The sequence below is a fragment of the Anopheles gambiae genome, chromosome 2 (assembly GCF_943734735.2).
Source record: "Anopheles gambiae chromosome 2, idAnoGambNW_F1_1, whole genome shotgun sequence".
In the NCBI taxonomy this organism is placed as follows: Eukaryota; Metazoa; Arthropoda; class Insecta; order Diptera; family Culicidae; genus Anopheles; species Anopheles gambiae.
In genome coordinates, this window is record NC_064601.1 from 90,598,189 (window position 1) to 90,624,580 (window position 26,392).

The 26,392-nt window shown below is 45.9% G+C and overlaps 1 protein-coding gene across 4 annotated transcripts in view; it reads right to left on the reverse strand.

Annotated features, from left to right (window-relative positions):
- The window catches only part of LOC1276482 (uncharacterized), an 88,505-nt gene extending 62,414 nt beyond the window's left edge, over positions 1–26,091 (reverse strand). The window contains exons 1-3 of one of the 4 annotated variants that reach the window (XM_061652274.1): positions 25,942–26,091; positions 23,465–24,122; positions 4,090–4,281 (exon numbers count right to left, since the gene is read on the reverse strand). The gene's annotated coding sequence lies outside the window, so the exon portion shown is untranslated. Of the gene's footprint in view, positions 1–4,089; positions 4,293–23,464; positions 24,365–25,689; positions 25,917–25,941 lie in introns of those variants that run through there. The other 3 variants (XM_061652273.1, XM_061652276.1, XM_061652275.1) reach the window with 3 other exon arrangements.
- Positions 26,092–26,392: the final 301 nt, after the last annotated feature.

Sequence of the window (26,392 nt, forward strand, 5' to 3'; positions counted from 1 at the left end):
TTTGGGTTAAATCTAGCCACGAATCAGGTTCCCATTCCCAGGGCAAAGCAACCAGTGCTCAATAGTGTTCTCTTTCCACACGGCAAATCCCTGTATAAACTTGAAATCATAAAGGAAATCGGTCGCCGGCGTGGGGCTCGCCGCTTTGTACGCTTTCCAGCCGGAGTACGTACGACGACGCGAAGCCGGCTGCATCTTGATGTCGATGCACCGTTAATTAGCGAACGGATTCTTGTATTACGATCGCCGCGCGGTGGAGATTGTTTTTAATTCCAGTGCTTTTTGTTTTCGTTGTCGTTTGCTTTTTTACCTTTTGTTTGGTGTGTCTATTTTTCACCCCCCCCCCCCCTCCCTTTTTGCTGGGCAAACGTTTGTTCCTCCTTGCCCCGTTCGTTCACTACCGCAACGCACCGATCGCTTCAAACGGAAGGCTGGGGCAATAGGCTGGATAGATTGGTGGTGTGCCGTCGCTGTTTAGGGATGGAGTTCGGTAGGGCCGCCATCCGAATGTGCGGAAAGCACAGCAGCAGCTGACACCGACAGGGGCTGGGGCTGGGTCACGTTTTGCAGCGCTCAATAAAATATCGATTATATCGGGTCGGCTTACCCGGGGGATAGCTACTGTGTTTTATTTAATTTCACTTTTTGCTTACCTCACTGCACCGTGCAGCGGTTGCCCTTTTCCGTTGCGACAGGGGCAGGAATATTGGTTGATAAAATTTCTCAGCCAGGTTGAAGACAGGGCGGGGTTGATTGAAACACTTTTTCAATGCTTACAGGTAATGCTAAAATTACGTTCTTGGGTTGTACCTCAAACGTTGTTTACTTTTTTGTTGTCGCTCTTTGCTTCTAGTCGGTTCACTATCTAGCGATAGAAATTGTTTAAACGACAAGCTCTACTGTCTGTTGACAAAAGACGTAAAAAAATAAATAAACAGAATAGATTATCTCGTTGTGATTGTTATCCCGATGAAGGGTGGAGTTTATCGCTTCGTTTCTCGGAAGGACATGTAATAATGTGCCTTATACAAATCCAGAGTGATGTCTGTTTTTTTTCTAGGTTTATTCACAAGATTAAATCAGTGCATTGTTTGGTGTAAGCTGTTTTGCTGTGTAATCTATTTTTAGTTCATAGAAAAAGGGTTCGTTTCAATGGAATAATTTCACTAATGATTATTTGAATTGTTTCGTATTCTAAAAAGCGACAACAAGATTTTCGCTGAAGGTAAAAATAGGAAAATTCCACAAAAATCCTCTTTTTAATACTACACGTTGGTATGAAGCATTCTAGTATTAGGTAGTTTCATGAAAAAACTTCTTTTAAATAAAATTTTTCAGACAGTATTTAACTTTATTCCTAAATATTTCCTACAAACTCAAATCTGCATAAAAAGCTTCCTGCTTAACATTAACACACGCCCAACAAAGCACATTGAACAAGCCCTCTCCCAGCGGAACCGATCAACCACACAGAGGCGCGCAGCTGAATAGAACGACCACCCGTTCCCATTATTATGCAAATCGATGCTCAAGCAACCAGATGAACCGAAACGATCCGTAGCGGAACGGATGAGCCGAAATAGTTGTATTCATAATGATTTGCACGTGAAGTATGGTAGCTGACTAAATTATGACACAAAGGCTCGCAGGTCCCCCAACCAGGCGGCAGCACGCAGAACAACTAATTTGCTTGCGCGATTGTGTCGGCTATCTTAATGAATCCCGAAAATCCAGTAATCCTCCCATTCCCACTCCCTAGTGAGATAAGGCTGGAAGGGTGACGTAGCGGATGGAGGGAAAGCGAAAGACTATAACTTCCAGGCTTACGATGTTTGGTTTGAATTAGAAGCCTAAGCATAATGTTTGTCCAGCTCACTGCGCTTAACTACGAATCCCCGTTTCCTACGCTGCGGGGATTGTTAAAGCATCGATTATCATACTAATGCGACTATTGGATGGTTCATATTCATATTAACGCATGGATGACCGCACCACAACAACAATAATAACAACTGCAACAGGTGCACGAATGTAGGACGTGAAGGAAGTGCAGCCCCATCAAGGCTGCGTGCAATCAATTTATTGTTATAGTTATTTTTATTTGTTTCCTTCGCCAACGAGCAAGGGAAAGAAATAAATGCGCCATAGACATTCATTTGCCGCCTGAAAGATCAGGCAAATGTCAAACGACATCAATCATATGCAAAGTGGGTAGATCAAGGGTCCAAAGCTCGGTGCTTTTGGAAAGGGTTATTTTTTTTAGGTCGGAAGTTTTACATTTATGAGAGAAATTCTTTTACACTTTCCGCGTGTTGGGTGCTGACCTTTGTCTATGCCAATGTGAAAAAAAACATATCGCGTATGTGGTGAAGAATGGAGAAGGTCAGACAAAAAAAAGCGAAACAAATTTTCAACCGTCCTTAACCTTTAACATGGTTGGTTTCATTTTTTTTTCTTCTCCCCCATCATCTCAGTTGGGCATTCGACCGCACGCAGGGGAATCGAAAGCGGATGAACTTAAAAGTGTAATAAATGGTGCCTATTTAAGTATGAAGGATGTACTTTTTTCCTCTTCATTCGCTCTCTCTGACCTTCTCCCGTCACTGGAGGGGGGGAACTTTCTTCACAGCCACCGGTCAGCGGGGTGGCATGGGTGTTTAAATTACCTAATTGACTGTCTATTAAAATACATCGGTTCGGAAGCTGGCAGTACACCGGCCACCAGTCAACTCACGGAGCTGGCTCCCCAAGAAGCAAGTGGCTGGCTTGAGGAGGGAAGGAGGACGTGCGGGCTCGCGTTCCAAACAAATTAAAGATCGATTAGCGATACCATCACCTAATAGCTTCATTAATTAGCATAACGATGGTATCAATACCGAACTGCTCGAGTGGTCATGCATCTTTGGAGTGTGTGTGTGTGTGGGGGGGATGATGGGTTTTTTTTGGTTCGGTATTTTTGGTAAAGTATCTCTCTTCTGCTTCTTGTACGAGCGCATCGACTCCGTTACCGGGGGGAGTTTTTGTTAAGTGCCGATTGTGCAGCAGGCAGTGGAAACATGTTCCTCCTCAAGACGCTTCCTACTCAAGCAGGCTGCTCTTTTGGACGTGATCAAGGGCAGATCATGTTCGGAGCAGGGTTGCAGGTAGCATTATTGGTCGTTAACGTTTGCCTGCGAGCGTGTAACGCGCAAGAAGTAATGATGGAATCGATGCATGGGAAATAGTTGACATTCCGCGAGGGAGCAATATCTCCGGTTGGCCTTTATTTTTGATGGTTGCTTTAGATATCAGACTCTCAGTAGCGAAAGGTGCATGATGATAGTGGAAGTTCCAATGGAAGGATCATCAGACTACTATCGACAAAAATTTTTCCGACTTGCTGCAATCGGTCCAAAAACTCTAGAAGAGATAGTATGCACTTCAGCAACACATCAGCAATGATTAATGAAAGAAGAGAGCCAGTGTAGAATGCTCTCTTTTTCTTGACATCTCACGAGAAGTTGACGTCGCACTGGAAAGTGATACGAACTACGAGAAAATGTCACGCGAGATGTCACCAGCGGTAACATCAATCAATTTACACTCCATGAAAGCTCAGCTCCCCGTTGATTGTTGATGCCCTATCTAACCAAAGGAGTAACTTGAAGGAGTTGAAGGAGTTGTCAACGAGTTACCAAAGAATATTACAATCAATCATGTTGTAAAGTTAGAAGAGATACTATTTGATGCAAAAAATGGTCAATCAGAGTCACCACTTTGACGATATAGTTGGCAGCAACTAAGACATTTTATATAAAGCCATTGGACCTAAAGTCTGTATCATACACTTTTTAAGTTTTTCTATGAAGAATTCTTCTATCATTTAAAGAGAAAAAGGCAAGATCTTCGAAGTCTTCATCACCATTGCACACAATTCTCCATTAGAGCGTAAGAAATGTGTGCCCGGGCTAATAGACTACGCATTCTCGAGTTCCCCCGGCCCTACCCCAGGTTAGGTGATCATCTTCCTCTTTGATTGTAATGATGCGCTAGGGCGTCGGAGGGTAATTTATGCTCATATAGAGATGGAATGACTAGAATTAACCTTACCGGTAGTAATGTATGTGTGTAGCTCTCTTGTCGTCGTCGTCCTCGTTGTTGCCGTCGTCACACCGGTTCCTAATGTATCTCGTCTAAGCAGCTCACTTCTAAGATGGTTTCAGATTCCATCCAGCCGGGGATAAAGCTCTCGGTCCTGCAGATATTGCCCGTACGTACGAATTCTTGTGCGTGTGCTGGCAGCTGAAATCAAGCTGGGAAGGAAGGAAGAAGAAGAAATGGTGGTGGTACCAAGATAAGCAACATTTCTAACAATCAACTCGATGTCTGTCTGTATCGTTACATTTCGCGTGAGAGAAGTATACGATGGGTGCTCCATTGATGGTGGTGCGTGGAAGGGAAGAGTTGGGAAAGTGAATTGAAGAAGAATGCACGTCATTTATGTTTACATAAGATTTGTACGCTTTCTGTTGTGGTGATCTCTTTACGGAAGAAGGTACACTGAATGGTGGTGGATGGTCGCATGAGCCCCTTATGATGGCGTGCAAGTCATCGAGGGGTTTTTTGCTCCTCCTTCTGCTGAGGCATTAGAGTGTGTCGGCTTACGTCACGACGTTTATCGCAAATAATCGTAGAGTAATCAGCAAAGAAGGAAATGTATCCCAGTATTGTGAGCTTTTGAATGGAGCCTTTTTTAAGAATATAAGATACGCAAAGAAGGATTGTGGTTTGACGTTTGATGATGAAAAAAGAAACATAATATTGTCACATTCCATTTCAATTGAGTAACATACACGAAGGTGATACATAAGGGTTCAGAAATGGACGTTGACATCATCATTTCGACATCACCAGCACTAAAACTCAGTTTATCGACTCCTAACAATTCAATCGAGGCGCTGCAACTGCATCAGCTTTCAATTCCGTCCCATCACAATGGACGCCATAAAGTTTCGTACTTGGGTCGCGTGTAACTCAACATACATTCCTCCTCATGTAATGCTCGTTCCTTTACAGTCACATTACTCATCAGTTTCAGTTGCTACGCCATATAGCATCATCATCAAAGCCACTATCTTAATACTGCTTGTGCTACTACTACTGCTACTATGGCACTACTGCCCGCAATCGAAACAGTACTGTATATGACTGGAATCGAATTTTATTCTAGCTTTATAACAAACTTCACGACAGCCGGACTTGACAAAGGGGCGGCAGATGTAAGGAAAAAGGAAATAAAAGCGCTAGTAATGCCTTAGTTCTCGCGGCGAGTATGAGGGGGAAGGAAGGAAAACCAACATAAGTAAACCAATAAAAAAGCCACTATACACTCCCTGTCCCCCCCCCCCCTAACCACCCTGACTCCACACTTTTCGCCCCGATTTCATCGATAGCGATCGTACATGGTTCATAAAATGTTTATGGTGGTACCATATATCATTCGCCATCATATTGAGGGTTTGGGCCGTTTGTGTTGGCTCCTTTTTTTTATTATGATTTTGTGACCGACTCCATGCCAGGGTTCGGCGGAGTGTGAGTGTATGTGAGCGAGGCTTGGGGTGGCATGGGAAGGTCCTGAATTGTGCCGTTTCTCATGTGAAACATATCCGCAATTTGCCCTGTGTCGCTCAATTTTCTTTCCCTTCGCACGAAGCGGTTCAATGAAGGCCCAGATTGAGTCCCCGAGTCGTTGGTTTGGGTTGGTGGTGGGGGTGGGTTTTCGGGGCGGATGGGTTTCACTTTTTGTTCAGTTCTGTGTAAGGCACCCTGATTTCCCGGAAGTGACCAATAATGCGAATGCGGTTCGATGCTTGCGTACATGGGGAACGACATTTATTTGACGCTGAAAGCGAGAAAGGCAGTGGCTTATCGTGAGCGGATTGATAAGGCCCGTGATCTAATCTAGGAAGTTGTTAAAGGAACTAAGGGTATTGCTTTCTTTTGTTTGTTATTGAATTTTTATGTTGACTGCAATGTATTTGTATTTTTAATATTAAATAGATGTATATTTTGAGCAGCAAAAATATTTAAAATACTTGATTCAACTTCCTTGATCAAATTCCTCAAAATTCATCCGCATACCCTCCATCAAACAGTTCTCAGCCCCCTCTCCACAACTCTGATTACTCCATTGTGGCACCATTGAGTCAACGAACATAAATTCTATAGCATTTTATTGTCCCTGCCCGTCCCCACGAGCAGCGAAAGCGCATTAGTTACGATTGCTCGGAAATGGACCACGAAAATCACCCCGGGAGAAAAAAAAAACAACCAACGGTCCACACAGGAAAGGAAAAAGCAAATAAACAACATCACTCATCCTGCATCCTTCCACCCGTTGAATGTCGCCTATGATTCAGGGTCAAACAATTGGCATGCAATCGGCCGGACAAAATCGCAGCACTTACATCCGAGTCCGTCCTGCAAGCGCCAGTGTACACAGATGGATTTTAGGTACTGAATTTATACATGAATGTGTGTGTGTGTGTGTGCTTGTGTAAGTGTACTGTGCAGTGATTTCTTCTATCGCAACGACCCGCGTCGTCTAATCCTGCATTGTTGGTAGCCCGAAAGCTCTTGCTTGATCGTTTGAAGAGCTGGACCGTCAATCGCGACCCGCGTAAGGTTTCAGATTCTGGCTTTGATTCAGTAATCTGCAACACATAACCACCCATCCCCCACGAAAGGCCCGCCGGGTGTCGTACACGTACACTGGGACCGAGTACAGCCGATCGATTTGTGTGACCTTCGCCGTGGGTGCGCTGCCTCTTGCTGGTGGTGTAGGCTCCTTCCCCACTATTTGTTCGGGATCAACTACGGGATTGATGGATGGTTGATTTTCACGCCCGGCGGGCAGTTTGGGGCGAACCGCAACTGGTTAACAAAAGGGTAAGGGGGAGGCGAGTGGATTTATTTTCCTTGAACTTGATAAAGTACGACCAAACAAGCAAAACAAACGACCAATCGAGCTGCTTTCGAGGGCAGCGATGGGTGAGTTGTTGCAGTTGTGCCAGTAAGTCTTGAGCTGCAAGATGAGTTTATGATGTTTTCAGGGGTAGGTTTACCCTGTGCAAAAGCAATAGAACTTGTGTAGCACCAGGAGCTTCTGATATGAATATTATGGAATTTTATCAACTCTTTCGTTTGATGCGTTAAAGCGAAGCATAGAAACGGATATCGCAAGGAAATATGATTTTATTGAGCATGGATTCTATTTCAACAAGGCAACTGTAATAAATGTTGTACGATTGCCTCTAATAAATGTGTTATAAAACGTTCATCAAGGCCAAATGGTGCGATCCGATCATAAATAAGCCTTTATTTTTAAACAAAAAAGAGAAAGGATGCTCGGCCCCATTGGTGCCCCTTTTTGGCAGGCTTAAGGCGTCCTATTTCTATTTTACCACAACACCGTTCTACAGCCTGATCCACATTACCTTTTTTGGGGAAGTTAGGACCCAATTGTTGCATGTGTTTTATTTCTAGCCGAACGCGATCTTCAACAAACCTCAAGGGCGTGTTGTATGTTCAGATCCCAAAAAATCGATCAAAAAACCCGACGTACACATTGGAAGTGAAGTGAAGGGATTTTTTGTTGTCCGTACTTTTCCTTTCATCTCGCTAAAGAACCTTCCGCGCTGCCTAGATACTGCCCAGAAACGCCTGCCGGACACTCCCGACGCACATGAAGGGCGTGCGTGCACTGTACCGTATGCGTATGCGAGGGGAAAAAAGGTTTAAAATTGGGTTGTTGTGTGTGTGTGTGTGTTTTTTTTTTCTATGTTGCTTTGGAATGTACAGTACACCTTCGTGACATGTCAAATGCAGCAAACCCATATCGAGCCAGTTTACTCTAAGATACAGTGGGTGGGTGTGTAGCCGAGCCTAAAGCGGCTTTCCGTTTTCAATGATGTAAAAAACGATGGCCTGGAATGGATTGAAATGAACGCTTGGCTTGGTGATCGATTCCATCTCCAATCGTTGTATCCGTACGCTACGCATGTGTGTGTGAATGGTGCCAATCAGTTTTCAGGTGAGTCCTTGAACGGAAGGCCATCGAACGGAAGAGCGAATGGGAAAGCGATACACGTTTGTTTGGATTGATGTTACGTTTCAAGAACGTTTTTACTCTCGATTGGTCACCGATTTGAATCGATGGCCCTTCAGTGTAACAATTGAGCCTGTCCCATTCCTCCCCGGCAATTGAAACTCCTGCGCTCATGGTTTGTGTCCATTTGATGGTGCAGTCGAGTGGCTATCCCACTGCATATAGTTTCATATATTACTTCCACAGCACTTCACCATGCCATCTAGAGCGTTTCAGAGAGTGCAAAAAACATTTACAATAAAATACACCTCTTAATGTTTAATTAATAAAGCACTACAGTGACAGCGGGGCCTGTGTTGATGCGATTTGATGCTGACTGGCAGACCACTTGTGTACCCTATTTACTGCAATCCAAAATCAAATCAAAAGAGAAAACGCGTGCCCGCGTGCCAAAAGCCCCATTAGGGCGATTACTTTTTGTTCCTGTACCGACGCCGACCCTACACGCCGGACCCCCTTTTCCCAATGCATTATTCAATGGGAGGCTCTCGCGCACGTTTCTACTGGCTACAGTTCCGTTACCGGCACTGGACTCCCGACCGATGAGGGCCGCTATTTGGCCATCCCTTAAATCCTTTACCCCTGCCACTGCACTGTACTAAACGCTTAATTATTCGCGACGGTAGAGCGCGCCTACGAGCGATGAGCGGAGGAACTTTTGGGGAGCATTCGGATTCGCTGCGTGACACCATCAATCATTGTGCTGATTTCTTCTGCGCTGCGTCCGCCCACTTTCCACGGCCCAACAGAACCGATGGTGATGATCATGGGCATGGTGTATCGTTTAGTTCTGGTCGTCAGTTTCACGGTTTCCTGGGAAAAAGGGTGCGTGAAAAATGGCAAAGTTAAGCCTAGCTGAGCTTAGCACTGGTTCGTGGTGTGCGATTCCCGACGGAGGAAGCGATTAACCTAAAACGTGCATTAAATATGGCCAACATTTGGCTTTTTTGGGTTGTGTAATGGCGCCTACTTTTGCTCTAAATTGGATCTGAAGCATGTGAGCTTTAAGAGCAGTGTTGGGTTGCTTATTAGCCAAAAGAAGAGTTCGTGTTAGGACATTTTTAGGACTAGTTTTAGCAAAGGATCTGTTAATTTTGAATACTTTCATTTAGTCGATTTTACATACAAAATTCGTCCTAAATATACGAGAAAGTCGTCAAAACTACTTCTTCTCAAAGATCATCAATACTGAATTTTCCACCCTTCAAATCCAAACCAACCAGTTTCGCTGGGCGCACGATTGTTTCGACGAAAAGAAATGTTGTGGAAGAAATGTCAGCCCTCACTCGATCGAGATAAACAATTTCGTTGAAGGTTAGCCGGGCGTTTCGAACGTGATGATATTTATCGCCAAACCCGGAACGGACTTACATAAACCGTGTTTCATCATTTTTTGTGCAGCGTTCAGTGCCCACCGCCCACCGTTTGTTTTTTATTTTTATTTTGATCAATCTAGAGCACGTCAGCTCGGCTGTTGAAAGCTTGAAGTGTAATGGTAATGGGGCCGTTTAGAAGATTTAAATAATGAAGGTGTCACAGCGGCTTATCGGGAAGTGAACATGGAACATGAAAACGTACAAAAAAGTGAAAATTTGGGAAAAAGTTGTTGGCCTACCTTTATTCCGTGCCCGTGGGCCAGCGTTTGTTGCAAACCTCAACCCCTTTTCAAAATCGATATCTGATCTAACTGAATGCATTTCGGGAATGGAAAGCCAGCCCCCGGTCAATCAAGATGTTACCGAGATTAGGAACACGAGCTCGTTGACACATTCCGGCCCCAATTACATGAGCCTAGCTAGAAATGGGCATTTTTCCCCCTCTAGATGCTTTCATCCCATTTAAAAGTGTCCGAATGATCAGCCTCACTACTCGCCAAAGGGGTTGACATGGACAGGGCCACACAACGGCTCTATCGTTTCGATTTCAGAGCCAGTTTGATAGCGAAGGCGCTTCGTCGGCGGCATGTTTCCTTTCAACCCGTTCTTCGTTCGCTCACCCATCCAGATCGAACGTCATCATAGTGGATGCAATTCACTTACATGCTAGAGTTCTGGCAGTTGCAGATGGAGGTGGAAGTAGAAGCAAAGAGGGAAAATATGGCCGCATTCCGAGGATCGAAAGCTTTCACTCAAATTAAAACCAGTCCGATTGCACACACACACCCTTTTGCACACCCAGCCTGCGGGATGGAGAAGCGTGAATGCGCTAACTCCCCGCCGCCTAGGATGATGGGGCAGGATCTTTTATGCACTGGCATGCTCGGTGCACCACCGCCGCCGCCGCCGCCAGACTATCACAATGGTGCATTTAAACGTGCTAATTACGATGGCGGCGACGACAGACGGCTCGAGGTTGGTTATTATGGGGTTGGGATTAATGTAGCGACTGAATCGATTGCAGTATGAGGACCGATTTTCTGCATTTATATGCCCAGACACACACACACCCACAGAGCCACAGAGCTGCTAGAGGTGGGATGCTGTGGTACAAATGTTTCCGTGACACGTGTGCATCCTGTGGTCTTGTTGGTGCAAGGTGCAATAGCAAAGGTGTTAGCTTGCAAGGGTTTAGAGCGTCGCTGCAATTAAGCGTCGTGCCGCGTCACGTACTTGGCGAAGTTTCTGATTTAATTATAATGGGTATGCTTTCAACAAGTGTGACTATGCAATGGGCCGAATGGGGCTTGGCACCACATAGACACTACTACACAGGTTGTAATGTAGTTGTGTATTTAGGTTGAATAGTTAAGCTAAAGGGAGTGGGGGTGGCTGGTAGCTTTGAAATGAGTTTGAATATTGTGTTAATGTTGTCAATTACTTGGTTTAGAGTAATAATCTGTGGGACGGGAAGAGCTCTAAAGGAAAGAGCTGCTTTAGTTGTTGTCTTTACTGTATTCGCTGTATCCATTATTTATTTAAAGCATCTTAATTATGTGTTTAAATTGAGAAACACTTTTTAACAATTTCTCAATTCTTACATTAAGCACATAAAGCATCTCAAACCATACCATAATCATTCCATTAATGTAATCTTCTTTTCTCCCCAGTCCAACAAAACGAAGCAACAACCAACACCCTCTGGCAGCATAATTAAAATCAGCTTTCCTTATTATGATTCGGTAATATTTTAGTACCAATATCACAGACAAACACACACACACACACACACCCACTGGTGATGCAATCGGTTCACATTGACTTCGCTCCGGCACCGGTCGGTCCGCGTAATAATGAGGTGATGATTTATGCTCCCGAACATACGCTCTCTCCTCACACACGTCTCATCATCAGCCGCTCCGCATAAACAAACGAGAATGTTGCGGAAAAGCTTCGGATGACGAGGAAGCATGCAAACATGCGGAAGAAAAATGACTCAAAAAAAAAAAAGAGTGAAAAGCTTCTCATCGCAAGCAAGCGCGTTTGTGTGTGTGTGTGTGTGTGGCGTGAAGTGGTTCATGATTAAGCAGTTATGTGCGCCGCCCGGCCGATTGACTGTTTTGCTCGGGCATGTGTTTCACTTCTTTTTTTTGCATAACTACTGCCACGAGCATTAATCTTGTCGCTTTGCTGTTTGGAGCGCACCGGCGAGCTCTTACCCTTAAGGCAAAGGCACCTCACACCGCCCGTCATCGTGTACCAAGTGCCGCCCGAGTTTGTGGACTCATTTTCTTTCCATCTATCAGCGTTTAGGACAGCGTGCTCGCGGAGGTGTTGATCGATTTGATAGCAATCATTTGTTCTACCCGTGGTTTCAGGGGTTTAGGAGAGCTTCATTACAGAGCTGGGCCATGGGGATTGTTCGAAGGAGATTGATGAAGTGTTTCCGGACGCTGTGAACATGTTTTGGGATGAAATTATTCTTGATCGCACGATGATACGGTGCCACGTGCAGTAGTTTCGGTAATGGAAATAGTATGTAAATAAATACATCCAAGTGGGATGTTCTTGGCCGCTGTTGGGAAAGCTTTTAGCAGTAAAAGCGTTGAATGAACTGTTCAAACCGTTCTTGTTGGGTTAGGCTGTGCCATGTGCGCCTGATCGTAGAGTCAAAGTAATGCATAAATCTTGTCCCTCTTTGATGACTGACTCCGTATGGTAAGTGTAAGTATTGACTTGAGAAAACACATAGAAGCATTGTTGGAAATAACCTGTTTGCAGGCTTTTGTTAGTGTAGTGGTGGCACTTGCCTGGTTGGCAAGTGATTTGTTAAAGCTTTTCAAAATGAATAATTGGATCTGTTTTTATATTAATACCTAACAGAACTCAATTAGAAGAATCGAACAGTCGTGATTTCCTGTTTAAAATACTTCACGACTTCTGACCATCTGTCGAAGCACATACCAGAACAACGCCAAAGCCTCCAGCAGCAGCACGAAGCACAACCCACAGCGACACAACCGTGGGATGAACAACTTCCCACCGAGCCACACACACATACATTTTATTCAAACCTTCTATTTCCAACGGCTCACAACGCCACCACTCGCCGATGCAGTTCGAACGGCTTCGGCGGCTGCCACCTTCTCTTTCAACGATCGGCCGAACGATCTCGCCGTTTTTGATCCGCTTCAAAGCCATATCTAATGACATTTCGAACGACCTTCGGGCAGAGGAATTTCCTCACGCTCTCGAATCTCGATCTCCGTGCGCTCCTGCTCGATCGTGTGGGTCTAAGCGGTGGCGAACGGTGTGGCTGGCGCACATTAGGCTCGGATTGAGTTGAGTGGAGGGGTGAAAAAAGCCCACACTGCTGCGCGGTTCTGGCAGTGGTGATTCCGCGTTGGACCTGCCGGATAGCTGCTGCCCCACACACCCCGTTTGGACGACGCGTCTAGACATGACGTGAGATCTTAAACTGAGCTCGCGAGGTGTTTTGTTGAGTGTGGCAAAGAGCAGCAACAAAAAAGAGACTAATAAATTGTTTCCACTCCGAGTCTGAGTCGAGATTGTTGCTGCTGCTGCTGCTGCTGCTGCCCGCGTGCTAAGGTGTTGTTGGGGGTCTCGCGGGTAACTGCGCTCCGCGTAGGTCGACCGAATGACACTAGCTGGTGTGCAGGCGACCGTAAATAAAAAGGCAATATCACTGCCAACTTCTAGCTCGGTTAGAATCATGTCTCGTTGTGGGGTGTATGCGTGTGCGTTGGAGTGGAGTTTTGTTTTTTTTTTTTTTGCGGCAACCAGGGTGCAACCTGATCAACGTGCCATTATTAAGGTGCCACCTCTGCCTTTGTCATGATGAACAAGTAGTCTTGTTCGACGACGCGTGTATTTTTTGCCATTTGTATTTGTGTTGTTTTTGCATAGCGGATTAGAGCTGAAGGAGAAATCAACACCAATAGGTAGTTGCCAGCAGGTAGTACCCACCATCAGCAGCAATAAAGCATCTAATGCATCCGACTGCAGCCTGTAGATGGGACACTGGCAGGAGCTCCGTGATCTCCGTAATTCCATTCTAATTGGGCAGTATGCAGCAAACCGAGCAACGGCCAATCAAAATGTAGTTTATATAAGCTCAAGCTTACGTTTCGTGTTCGTTTCTGTTTGGTTTGGGGCCGGGTTCGAGATCGGCCGGAGTTTGAGCCGTGGCCGATGATTGGAAAGCGATCTGGACGAACTTTCACTTTGCAATTTGCAATTAGCATTGAACTTTATGCACTTTGTTTGTTTTGTTTTTGTTTTCTCTGCTTATTGCACGATTGTTGCATAATAAATGGGATTTTTTTTTGTGTACAATACATCGTGATTGAATAACTTTGGATGATTGCTGGGTGTATTTATTCTACATTTTATTTGAAATTGGTTTTAATCATTACACCGTGTCATTTCTTGAAGCTTTTTGAAATCATTGTTTGCTTTTCATTTTTATTCTTTAGATGCTATGATAATGTAAAGAAACACACAAAGGCTAAAACCACCAAACGAAAACAATGTTAAAATGCATCAGATTTATTAGAAATGTTCAATTTTGTGTAAATTGCATCAACATAATCAGTTCAATTATATCGATCTTAAAAAGTGAAATATTGTAACCCCAATATCACCACACGGAAGATCACCTCACGGTAACATAATAACAACTTGCTAACGATTGCTTTGTTTGTTCCAACCACTCTCAGCAGTGTTTTCACTTTCCACGCGCGGCTGCCGGCTGCGAGCAACATTCTTCCCGTTATTCACTTTCCCGAATACGGAGGAAAAACGATGCAACAATAAGCAAACAATTGAACCCTTCACGTAATCGTTCTCAGTGGCAGTGAATCGGTGCAACGACGAAAACAATAAAAAAAGCTTTGGAATTTCAAATTCCATGCCAAAGTAAATACAGAGAGAGAGAAAAAAACAACACTCAAGAATGAATGTAGAAAGGGAAGGTACAAAACAAAACAAAAGTGAGCCAAACCAAACAACCAAACTTACTCCCGTGTTGCTTCGCCGGTGTCGGGAAACCGTCGAATGCACTCTCTGCCCGACGGTGCGCAAGCAAAAGTGCACCAGCACCAAATGTGGAAATCGTGTCCGTGAAGGTGCCATGCGCGGCGAGGCGGCACCCCAGCCGGCACCGAAGCAGACAGAACGTGTAAACTAGATCACCCTTCCAGAATCAGCTGTACCCCCGGGGGCAGCCAGGCCGCGCTTCTAGCGGTGCAGTATCGATTACCGTTTGTGTCGTTTCGTGTCGTGATGTTGTCGGCCCGTCTGGAATGCACAGACACACACACACACACACACACACACACACACACACACATGTACTGGGGAGACTCGTTACCCAGTTTCATCTCGTGGAATACGGGCAGATCAAACGGCACTACAACTCCAGTCGGTTTGTGATGTTTGTTTGTTTCCGTTAGCAACATTTACAAGAAGTGTACGTTTTGAAAGAGAGTTCAGAAGAGCAGCGTAGAAAGGTGTTTGTAAAAGAGGGTGAAAAGGAGTGGGGCAACAAAAATCGAAAGCCAGCGTAACCAGCTTCCTGAGGCTAGTGAGAAGCGAAGTGACGCAGTGCATTGAGCGGCGGATTAAGGTTTAGGATTACTCCCGGTTTGATACACGAATGCACCAATGCAACATACTTGTTGCTAGTACATTCGGCATACATATATGTTCCGATAGACATCTTCCTCCCCATGGTGCGATGTGTGACGAAAGGCACCGGCGCAGCAAACATTGTAGAAAGTGCACCTCAATATCGGTCCTCAATATTCTGTCCCGTTGGTGGCTTGATTTCGAAACAAGAACCAACGGGAATGGGCTTAAACATTCCGTTACACACACACAACAAGCGAATGTGTTGGTAGCACGGAAAATCTGTAGCCCAACTTTTCTTCACCTACTTTGGACTGGTAGGCCCCGACCCCGGGTGGTGGAAGCGTTTTCCCTCCAACCCATCGTCGACTAATGTATGCACAAGGCGTATTGGATCCCGTGCTGTCCGGGGCGATTAGATTAAACTAAACCCACATAATCCATACTCAATACCATCCCTCCTGCCTGTGGGAGGAAGGGAGGGATTAAATATTAGCCTCACCTCCCTCGATCAAACAGCCAGTGTGCTCCATTTCGTGGTGGGATTAGCAGTTTGTCGCCCTTGCGTATAATGGAGAACCTGTTTTTCCGAACCGATCGCACATCCACTCGCTTCAAAACTCCCCTTTTGCAAATGCTAGTGATAAGTGCTCCCACCGGCTAAGGTACAACTTTTACTTCAACTTTTCAACCGCACCGAGCTTAGGGCAGGCTGGCCATGGTGCGCATGCCGCATTCGTGTGCATCGCGTTGGTTGCGCCGCCAAGCTCCACTCCGTCCGACGGAAGCAAACCTAACTAGAAAAACCACTTTCGCAGCAAACGAGCTGCTCCTACTGCTGCTGCTGTTTGGCGGTACCACTTTTCCGCATGTTTTTCGCTGTGTTTGCAATGCTGTTTGCATTGATGCGCACACCGATGCGCGCAGATGGCCCCAAAATGCGCCTTTTGCGCTTGCACGGCCATCGACGAACTTCCGTCGTCGTCGTCGTCCGAAACGGGGGAAAGAAATGTTTCGCGCTGACAGCGAGAGAAAAGAATTTTCCATTTATCATGGCGCGCGCGCATTGGGTGACAGCGTGCCGGATTAAAGCTACACCCGAAGCGACGAGTGTCTGCCGCAATGCATTTTGGTGTGATAAATTTATGCTTTCTTACCAAGGATGTCACCAAGGGAAGCGTGCGAACGCGTGGATTTGCATATCAAGCCGGCACCGAGAATGGGAAAATGCAAAGGAAAGTGTACGGATCACACGCTTCCAGGCGTCCTCGTCTTTGGAGGGTCTTGAAATTCCTAGAAAACGGCACGAAGAATGTTGCTTCTAGCAGTGTATTTTGTGCAAAGAAAGTGAAGCTCACCACTTCTTATATCCCGGCAAATGTCAAGCGTTTTCTTACCGAAGCGAATGACCCTTTATGCATTGAACAGACAGTGCTTGCGACACTGTTGCAGTCGCCTCGGTTGAGCTATCGCGTGTGATCAAACAACGCGAATCTTCTAACACGCGGCATGAAAGTAAAAATAACACGCGTCACGCGTTGCATGTGCATATATTAGCGTGGTTGTGGTTGTGTCTAGTACGGTGTTCTACGTTTGGAGGACGGCAAAGACGATTTCACCCTACCGGTAGTGCCCTTTTTTGGGGGGATGACTCACCCGCTGCTTGCTACTGATGGACAGTAATGTCGTGATCGTGAAAACGCAAAGGAGGGCGTGATCGTGCGACAGGGTAAAGATGGGCGGGAAAGGGATTGGCCGAAAGTGTACTTTCGATTTCTGGAAAGGGTGAGTGTTATGCTACTGGTTAAGTGTATCTTTGTCGTTACAATGTCCTTTGCTATGTTGTGTGGGTAATTTGAATGTTAATTATATACATTCTTGCTACATTCCAGTAAAGCGTATAACAAGCACAGGGTTACTTATCATTTCAGGAACATTGGTTAAGATTTGTCTATAGAAAGCGAGACATGTAAGAGAAGCACAGTAAGCCTAACTGTATTTATGACTCAAATATGATTCAACTTGAATTCCAACAGAAGAAACAAATCTAACTTCATCAACACAATAACCTAATGCTACCGAAGTTCATTAACTCGCACAGAAACCCCACCCACAAACATGATTAATAAATAGCAACCTTTTGTCAAAAAGGTTTGCGGCCCGTTTGCTCTCTACATCCGTAACCACCAAAACCGCACGCAACAGAACAAACCTACTCGCGGATCCTGTTTCGGAGTACGCCCAGACAATAAACTGGTACCCCGACAATAAACTTGTCCACATGGGCTTGGATCTGAGTAGGCGCGCAGATACACATTGCGGATGTGACGAATTGCGCACGAACCACAGTGCATAAATGGCAGGCGCTGCGGAAGAAACTCGTTTTGCGTGTGCCGGAATTTCGTGGCAAGTTCGGATCATTGACTTCGATGCCCACCACCACCATTTCGGGTACGATTTGGAGCAAACGGCTTAAGGTGACGTAAGTATTGCAGAGCAGCCAAACGCGTTTCATACCACTTTGCAACAACAGATGATCGTCCGTTTGGTGCAGGAGAGATTGTTTCGATTCGATCACTGCTGCTGGTGATCGGGGGTAAAAGGTTTTGGCAACTTTAAACCATTTTCAAGCATTGTGTAATGCCGCAAAGGCCACTCAAGCTGTTTGCAAAGCTATCTCCGCGTGGTAGCGAACGAGGTGAGAAGTGCTTCTCGCGATCATCACCCGTTCAGCGGGCATGCTTTCATCGATGCCCGGCAAGATTAAGTAATCTTCCGTTTTTTTTTATTATCCCGATTTTGCTGATGTCCGGAATTGCCCCTGTAGTGACCAGATTCAGTGGAGAGAAGGACAGGCAACCAGTCGCACCATTTTTGGGCACCGAGAAGGGGTAACGCGTATTATTATGCACGATGATGACGCACACACACAGTTACAGTTTGATTTGGTGTTCGATTTGGTGCGAGAGCAGGCTGAAGTTCAACCAGCAACCATGGTCGGCCGGGCCGGTCGGAACCATTCCATTTGCTGAAGTGCCCTTTTATGGTTTCACTTCAATGTTGCTGGAATAAATTACGGAAAGGCAGCCCGAAAGAGTCCACGGAAGTAGAAATTAGCATTCTTCATCCAGCGAGAAGAGCCAGCGCAGTGTGTGCGTATATGTGTTTCCGTTTGACGCAAGCCTGACCTGACAGCACGCCTGGTGTTCGTTCTTGTTGTTGCCTTGGTGATGCGAATCACCAAAGCACGTGCCTCGGTTGTGTAGCAATTTGTTTCCCAATCAAATAATCACACTTGAAAGGGTTCTCTCCATCTTTCTCTCGCTCTCTCTCTCTCTCTCTCTCTCTCTTTCATTCAAGACCACTGTTAAACAGTTCCGGAAGACCCATTCGCTCGGTCGAGGGTGTTAAGCGCATAAATTATCTTCCCGCACGTGCGCTCGCGGGATCTTGGTAAAACAAGCGACATGCGAGAATAGGCGCAAGAGAGTGCTCTTGAACGAAACATAACAAAAAATCACACACTACCCTCCGTCATACCAGCATTAGCATCGAAACGGTCATTGTTTCACCCATGCCGGGCGCAAAAGGGCCACTCCATTGCCGGTGTTTTGTTTCCCAAAGTGGAACAGCATAGCATAGTAGGGGGTTTGTCAGTAGCAAACCGGCCCTTGTTAAGCCCTTCTGCGGTGTCCGGCTCCCCACCGGACGGTAGAACAATGGTATCGATAATGAAAATTATAATGCAAAGCCATAAAGCCAGATGTCCACTCTGTTCCCAGAAATGTGGGACAGCAGAAGGTGGCGGTGTGGATTTAACCTGAATTAATGCTGATCTCCCCAGTGCAATCACTGCGCTGACTGCGTTTTGTTGGTGGCTCGTTAAGAACGATGCGCTTCATTTAAAGGCTCATAAGGCTAGGCCTTTTGATGGCAATTAAAGCAATTGTGTTGCATGCAGCGACAAATTGCAACGGTTTACAACGGCATGCTCCACTGGAAAAAAGAAGGGAATATGTGACAAACCGGCGTGTGTTCCTGGTGTGCTTATTTGTAAAGCTTCTTTAATTTTTCCTCATTCTTTTGTGCATTCCGTTTTGCTTCCCTGAAACGGCTTTAAACCGTTTAGACACAATTATGAATTTAGCTCACCGTGTACAACACACCTGTGTGTGTGTGTGTGTGGTAAAACGGTGTTTAATTATGTCAATGTAGAGTGAACTCTATCGCGTTTCCACAGGCGGTGGAAGTGGGGTAGCGCTTCCGAGTGATTAATATTCGAAGCGCGCGCGTCTCACTGCCTGTCTTGTCCCGTGCGTCTACGATACCGGAAAAGAAATGGAGACTAGCGACAAAACAACAACACACCATCTTAAAACCACAAGCAACCGCACGCACTGTGCACCGCGCTGGAAGTGATGGCAAACGAGAGTGTCATCGGCAGTCGCAGACCCTCCCCCAAAACACCGAAGCCGCCCAAGACGCCACTCTGCGACTCGTTACAAGTATTTATAGATTTCAAGGTCTACGCCTAGCATCTACGCATCTCTAGCCTACGGGGCCCCTGTTTCCGCTTGGTGATGGTGATGGTGACACAAGCGTGTAGGCAGTAGCCGCGGTGCGAAGGTTACCGCAACCACGGGGGTGGTTTGGCATTGGCACAAAATATGACAAAGCCCGAAACACTGCAGCAGGGGGGAGGCGATTGATTCGTCGTGGCTTAGCGATTGATTTGTTATGCAAATTGGAATGTAGTCATGGTTGTTGTAGCTGACTGGTGTTGGTAGCGACGTTTTCGAGCGCACCCTTGAAAGTCTTGGCCGTGCCTCTCTTTGCTTTGCTCAGTTAAAACATCATCTTCACGGCAAGTGCGTACCGGGACAACATCAGCAGCGTTTAACTTCAACTTGTCGTTTCGCTGATGCCGAAACGAATGATCTCCAGTGCATAGTCAAATTCCTTTAATCTTTCTCTTGCAATCGGTGTCACGAAATTTGAGTGTGCCCCGTCTGTCTTTGTGTGCGTGTATGTCATAATCGTTCGCGGGGAGTGGGGTTTTAGGTTTAAACGCTGAACGCGCTCCGGATTCCGATACGCTTGTGGGCTCTTCGAGGGCAAACCTTTCGACCTACAAACACTCAACCCCGTGACATATGTTACGCAAATGAGGCTAAACCGTTTGACACCCTTTATTTGGGGGGTTTGTAAAGAGGCCTTTTTTGGGGTGGGCTGATGGGTTCGGTGCATTATGTGAGTGTTTGGAGGCAGCACAAATATTGCTCTCCTGTAAAAAGTTATTTTGAAGAATTTATTTATTAAAAATCATTGACTAATTTTAAAAAATATCACAAATGCTTCAAACTTATGTTTTTCTACAGTAATGCTTTGCATTGCTCGAATCTCGAATCTCGATACATAAAAATGTTTTTCAAATGTTGAATTACGCCAATGTTATTATTTTATCATAACTCGTTTCTTTCCCAATTTAATGATTTATTGCATAATATATCTTCCTCCGACTCTTACATCCCGACCCACGTAATCTTGCCGATTATTTATTTCCTTGCCCAAGTTATCTTTTACAGATGGTACCAGCTTTCCCTAAAAGTGTGCAATTTTAAAAACGGGTTTTCGTTACAGTGCCTCAATGAAACGGCAAGGAAATAACAATAAATCACAGCTTTTAATGCTATCCCAACATTCCTGTACCGCGTTCACGAAACGAAGCAATGGTTTGTTGCTTGCCATCTTTTTTTCGTCAGCTTCAGCTGATTTGCAGTGACATTCAACAGCCACACACTCGATCGGCTTTGCGTTGCGAGTCAACGATCTGATGTCATGATCAAGGATTTGCCTCCGATGGGGCTGGGGATTGGATTGGAAACGAAATTCACCTCCACAGGCCCCGGGTTGCTGATGTCATCGTGTATCATTCAGCCGCATTCTGCTCGTGAGGGTTGAGTGGTGGTGTGGTTGAATTAATGCAATGATTTTTTTACACTTCACACGGCCACGAAGGGACTGATCAAGCGAGCTTACCAATTGTCAAGCATATGTCAAGATCGGCCAGTGACATTGAGTTGATTATGGAAGCGCATATTTAAATATTCATTGCTTTACAGTTTCTCCATTTAAGAATACGTTTTATGATCGTCCATTGCTTAAATTTTTCTAATAACAATGTACCACAGTGCACTTTATTTCATCAACCACTGATCACTCAAAATGGTGCTTTGGTGCTTTGTAGGCGTCGCAGTACCCGTTAATCGATTTCCTTCCTCCCAATCGGTCGTTACAATTTTGATTGATTTTCTAACGCGACCCAGATGCTACTCCCGACTTCCGTCTCCGGCCGTGGTGTGGCATTAACCGTGGGAGATTGTTTTACCCACAGGATGGTACACCCCGTCCGCCCCGTTCGGTACCACTGCACGCTACGGTTGCGACTGTTTAACGCCTCTCGCTCGCTCGTAGCCCGTTACGGAGTTTTGGATGTTTCATCACGAAACAACAAATTCCGCCCCACCGCGTTTATGGCCGCTAAACTCTGTCGGCACGTTTGTTCTTTCGATCTTGGAAGGTGGCGCACCTCACGGATCAATTCTGTAACGAACCCGCCCACCGCGACTAAGCAGGGCAGCGCGTTCTGCTCAATGAATCACCTGTTTCGTCATGTTGGTTGTACTGTGTGCCACACGGGGTGGTTGTTTGATTTTTCAAAACGGCTTTAAAAGCGGGCCGCATTCATCATCATCATCATCATCTGCCTTCAACGCCCACCCCTTTTACTGGGTCGAGTCGTGCCGTTTTATCGTGACATACGGCGTTTTCTTCTAAATATGTTTACACACATGACACGATGTGCTCACGCTTCTTTTTATTTTCGGAAAGATATGAATAAAAACTAACAAAACAAACCAAACATCCTTTCACAAAAAAGCTACCGGTGCCACAATAATATGACAGTGATATTTGGTTTTCAGCCGTCCGTCCGTGTACCCGTTGGCGTAATTACGCACAGCAAATCATAACGCGGAACAAAAGACTTCAACGCCCCTGGTAGCGGCTACGGAGCGAACGAAAACGGCAAAGCGACGAACCCGATCGTTCCACCGGCCGCCGGTGTTGTGTGTGTGTTCTCCGTCGTGTGTGTTATGCTTGAATGGGGCCCACCTTTTGCCACCTGCCAGAACTAAGCAGCAGAACCTTTGTCATGACTTGACCTGCTCGATGGCTGGGCTACCGCAGGCATTAGGGGAAAAGAGGGACAAAACCGTCTAACCTCCGCTACGGAGTTTGATTTCGGCGCCTACTTCCCTTCACTTCGCTGCCGATCCGATCCGATCGGTTTGTAAATGATCATTACAATTATGCTTTCAACTGTGGCTGGACCTACAGAGATCACAAACACGCTGGGGAGAGCGAAAACAAAACGGCACGGTTGGAAAACGAAACGGCCAATCAAACGCGGACGCAGTGGCTAGCGCTACCGGTGTGTACGTTGAAGCCGTTGCAAAACAAAACCACAAACCAGCCGACCACCAGACGGTTACAAATGTTTGCGGTTTTGTAGCGGCATTTCGGGTTGATGGAATTTGACTGTTGTTTTGTTTTTCAACCATTTTACTGCTTTTGCAACAGTGTGTACTGTTTGGTTCAGTGTTTGAAAGTGGTACAGACTTTAAGTTATTAACAACCACTTTTGTAAATTAATGTTATGTCTTCTCCGAAAGCCCAAAATTCAATTTCTCGGGAGCTCCATTCCCTCGGGAAGGGGATGCACACAGAGCAGAGCATATAATTTGCACGACAAAGCAACAGGCTCATAAAATTAGCATAACCACTTGTAAACCTGCAGCAAGCCCATCTTGCCCGGTGGCAAACACATTTTCGGTCATTGTTCCCGGTGGACGGGTGGTCGGTTACGCACGCTTGCTGCAACACACGGTGACAAAATCGCTTCGATGCACATCGCAAAATTACTGCTACCGATGATGTCATGTGCACCGTTTGTGTGGCGTTTATTTTGCCTCCCTTTAAATGCATCAAAGCACGTTTGTTTGGTGAAAAAGTGCAAGCTTTTGTCACGAAAACTGCACTTTAAAATGTGCCGCTTAAAGTTAAATATGCAAAATTGTTTTCTCATGTTTTTCGAACCCGGCCTTTTGCACAATATTCCCCAAGGAATGCACAGGCCAATAAAAGTGTTATTGAATTTTATTCATTTCCCTCTGTCCGTCCGGTCCGGTTTTGTTCCTCCTTGTTCCACCGTTCCTCTCTACCACTGGCTTACCTTGAGACGGAGGGTGCGACCGACCGATGAGGCAAGAGATGACTTTATCCTTTTGTGGCGCTGTGGTATTGTGCTTCGCCTTATTTGGGCTGCTGGTCACCGCTACCACCGTGCGTGCGTTCTGGGCACGCTGTTCGTCGTCGTCGTCGTCGTCGTCGAGTTGCTTCTTGGTGGGGTTAAGAGAGATTGCAGCAAGACACACACAAAAAAACAGATCAACAACTCCGCGGTGGTGATAAAATATTCAATCCCAAACAAAAAAAAAGCACACAATCGCACACAAAAACCAGTTTGCTTTTCGCGGTACCAACACAGGCGTAAATATTGCTGCACGACACACAACACTGTAGATGTAGGCGTTTTGTTTTCTTATTCCTCTTCGATATGCTTCACCTGTTAATTTGAACCCTGTTTTCGAATAAATGGGCTCGAGAGCATTATGCGAAATGTGATGCTGTCACCCCGCACAAACACATACAGTTGCACGCACACAACCACAGACTCACAGACTACGTTTTTCACACCAACCCGTGAGAGGGTGGCAAATTCGCATAAGCGTGTGGATATTTTTATATTTCTTTTTTCGCCGTTTCGACAACGAAGCCACTTTCACATCTTTGTCACCTTCGATTTAACCCCCGTGATGAGCGGATGAGAGCTGCAAAATAAACACTGCTGTTAAGCGCTTTTTGTCGTTTTTTTTTCTTTACACACTTACAACAAAAATACACTAACAAACACTCTGATTAAAACACACTTGTCTGTGGCATGTTTACATTACAGCGTTCACAGCATTAATGCAAAACACCACCACCACGAATCAAAAGAAGCAACAACAGCAACAAAATACCTCAAAATAACAATTCCATTAACGACCGCCAGCCTAGAAAACCTGGTGGATGGGAATTAAATGAGGGAAAATGAGGGAAGGAAGCACACAGTACCACCACAAGCTATGAATACAAAGCGCGCTGTGAAGCCGCATGCTGATGCACCACGCTCTTGCTGTGCAGTAAAGCTTCTTTTACCCTCGCCCCAGCCGTCGAATCGAAAGTGTCACTGCGCAAAGGGTCATTCTTTACCGTGGGGATGCAAAAACCACCCCTACGTCTCCGCGAGCGAGCCGCAGACAGTAAGGCTGACCAAATTCTTGCGCATATTTACATGTTTCATCTTGCCGCACAGCCACCGCCAAAGCACCAGAACGTGGCTTTAAATGCTTCGCTCGCCAACTCACACATACAGCCACACAAAGTGCTCGGACGAGCCACCAGCGGCGTCCACGTCCAGTCGCAAAAACGGTTACGTAAGGTTCCATCATGCGCTCCACGCGCTCTCTTACACTAGTGCCCTCGGATGGGTGCTGGTTGGCATGCGCTGGCCACGGTGTGTGCAATACTATTTTGTGCCCGTACTCCACCCCTCGTGCTACTACAATCCCCGTTTTGCAGCTTCCATCCATCCACCAATGCCAACGGCATCAGCAGGCAGCATCAGCAACAACATTGCGCGGGTTACCACACACACAGAAAAGCCAAGCCGAGAAGAGATGCGCCCAGAAGCGCTAAAAGGAAATCGAAAATGTTTGCAGCGAAGGAAGCGCACAAATCGATCGGTCGAAAGCGAAATCGATCAATCGATCGACGCGAATGTCGGGCGGTAGGAAAAATAATGATCGCTGTAATTTGTGGGCAGGCGCACGGGACGGTTTATGATGGGAAGCGGACGAGAGAGGAAGAGCTTAGAAGCAACGTAATCAAATTACTTGGCAGCACTGTCACGAAACGGGACCGGCTACGGTTGTTTGAATGATGATGAGCATCTCTGGGTCGATTTTTCCGTGAGTCTTCCCCAAGCTTCGCGAGATCAATTCTAATAAACGGGCACACAGACTGGCCGGAAATAAGCTTGGCAAGAACCACCTGCAGCCCTTTTTGAGAGTGGGGCTCGATCACCGGTATAGCTTTGCGTTGGTTGAACTGCTGGAAAGACTGTTCTTTTCTGCGTCTTCACAGTTACTTCAACTCTTTACATTCTATTGCAAACCCACCACACTTGGGCTGTTCACATTCAAGCGCACGTAAAACTGATAATGAGCTATAAACGATAATGATCGGTTGCGATGACGTGATCGATAATCTTACGAGCCCGCGATCATCACCCGCAGGGGACTGATACGCAATTTCCTACACCGCTTCACACACAACACAAACAAAAACACTCACACACTATTGCTAACGAACATAAACAGCATCCAACGCTGTGTGAATGCTTTTCACTTCGCAACACACCAAACACCAAAACTTGCAATATTATTCCACTACACCGTGTTTCATCGCTTCACTTTTCATAAGCGTCGTGCGCAAAAACGAAAGACTTGTCCGATGGCATTAGCGAGAAACAGTGTTCCACGCTGCAGATGACTGGAAAAGCGGGGTGCAACAGAAAAAGGGCAACGGAATGTTTTGGCTGCTTACATTTGACCAGCCGATTGTCGTCACTTTCGTTACACTCGTGCACAACTTGCTGGGCTGAGCAAACGCACGGTGCGCATTGCTACGGTGGGTACGTGAAAATGGCGCACGCCGTATGACGAAACCGCTTCGGATCGGGCGAGCTTCAAACCTGTACTGAGGCGTGCTGGTTCGGGCCGCTAGCGCCAGACCGTCGTTGCTGGGAGGGCGATCGTGCGAGATCGCAGGGGTCGTCAACATCGCGAACGAGTTTTATGGTGAGTTGTTGGTTGTTTGTGTTTTAACTCGTTTAAATATAATATAAGTACGCTTTTAGAGGGTTTTCACTAACTGAATGTGTTTTATGCCATTCATTGTAAATGTAAGTAATTGTTTTGAGTAGTTTTAAAATCGATGGATTGCATGAAATGTGTAAAAAAACGGAATAGAAATATTATTCGTAAAAAAATATGGA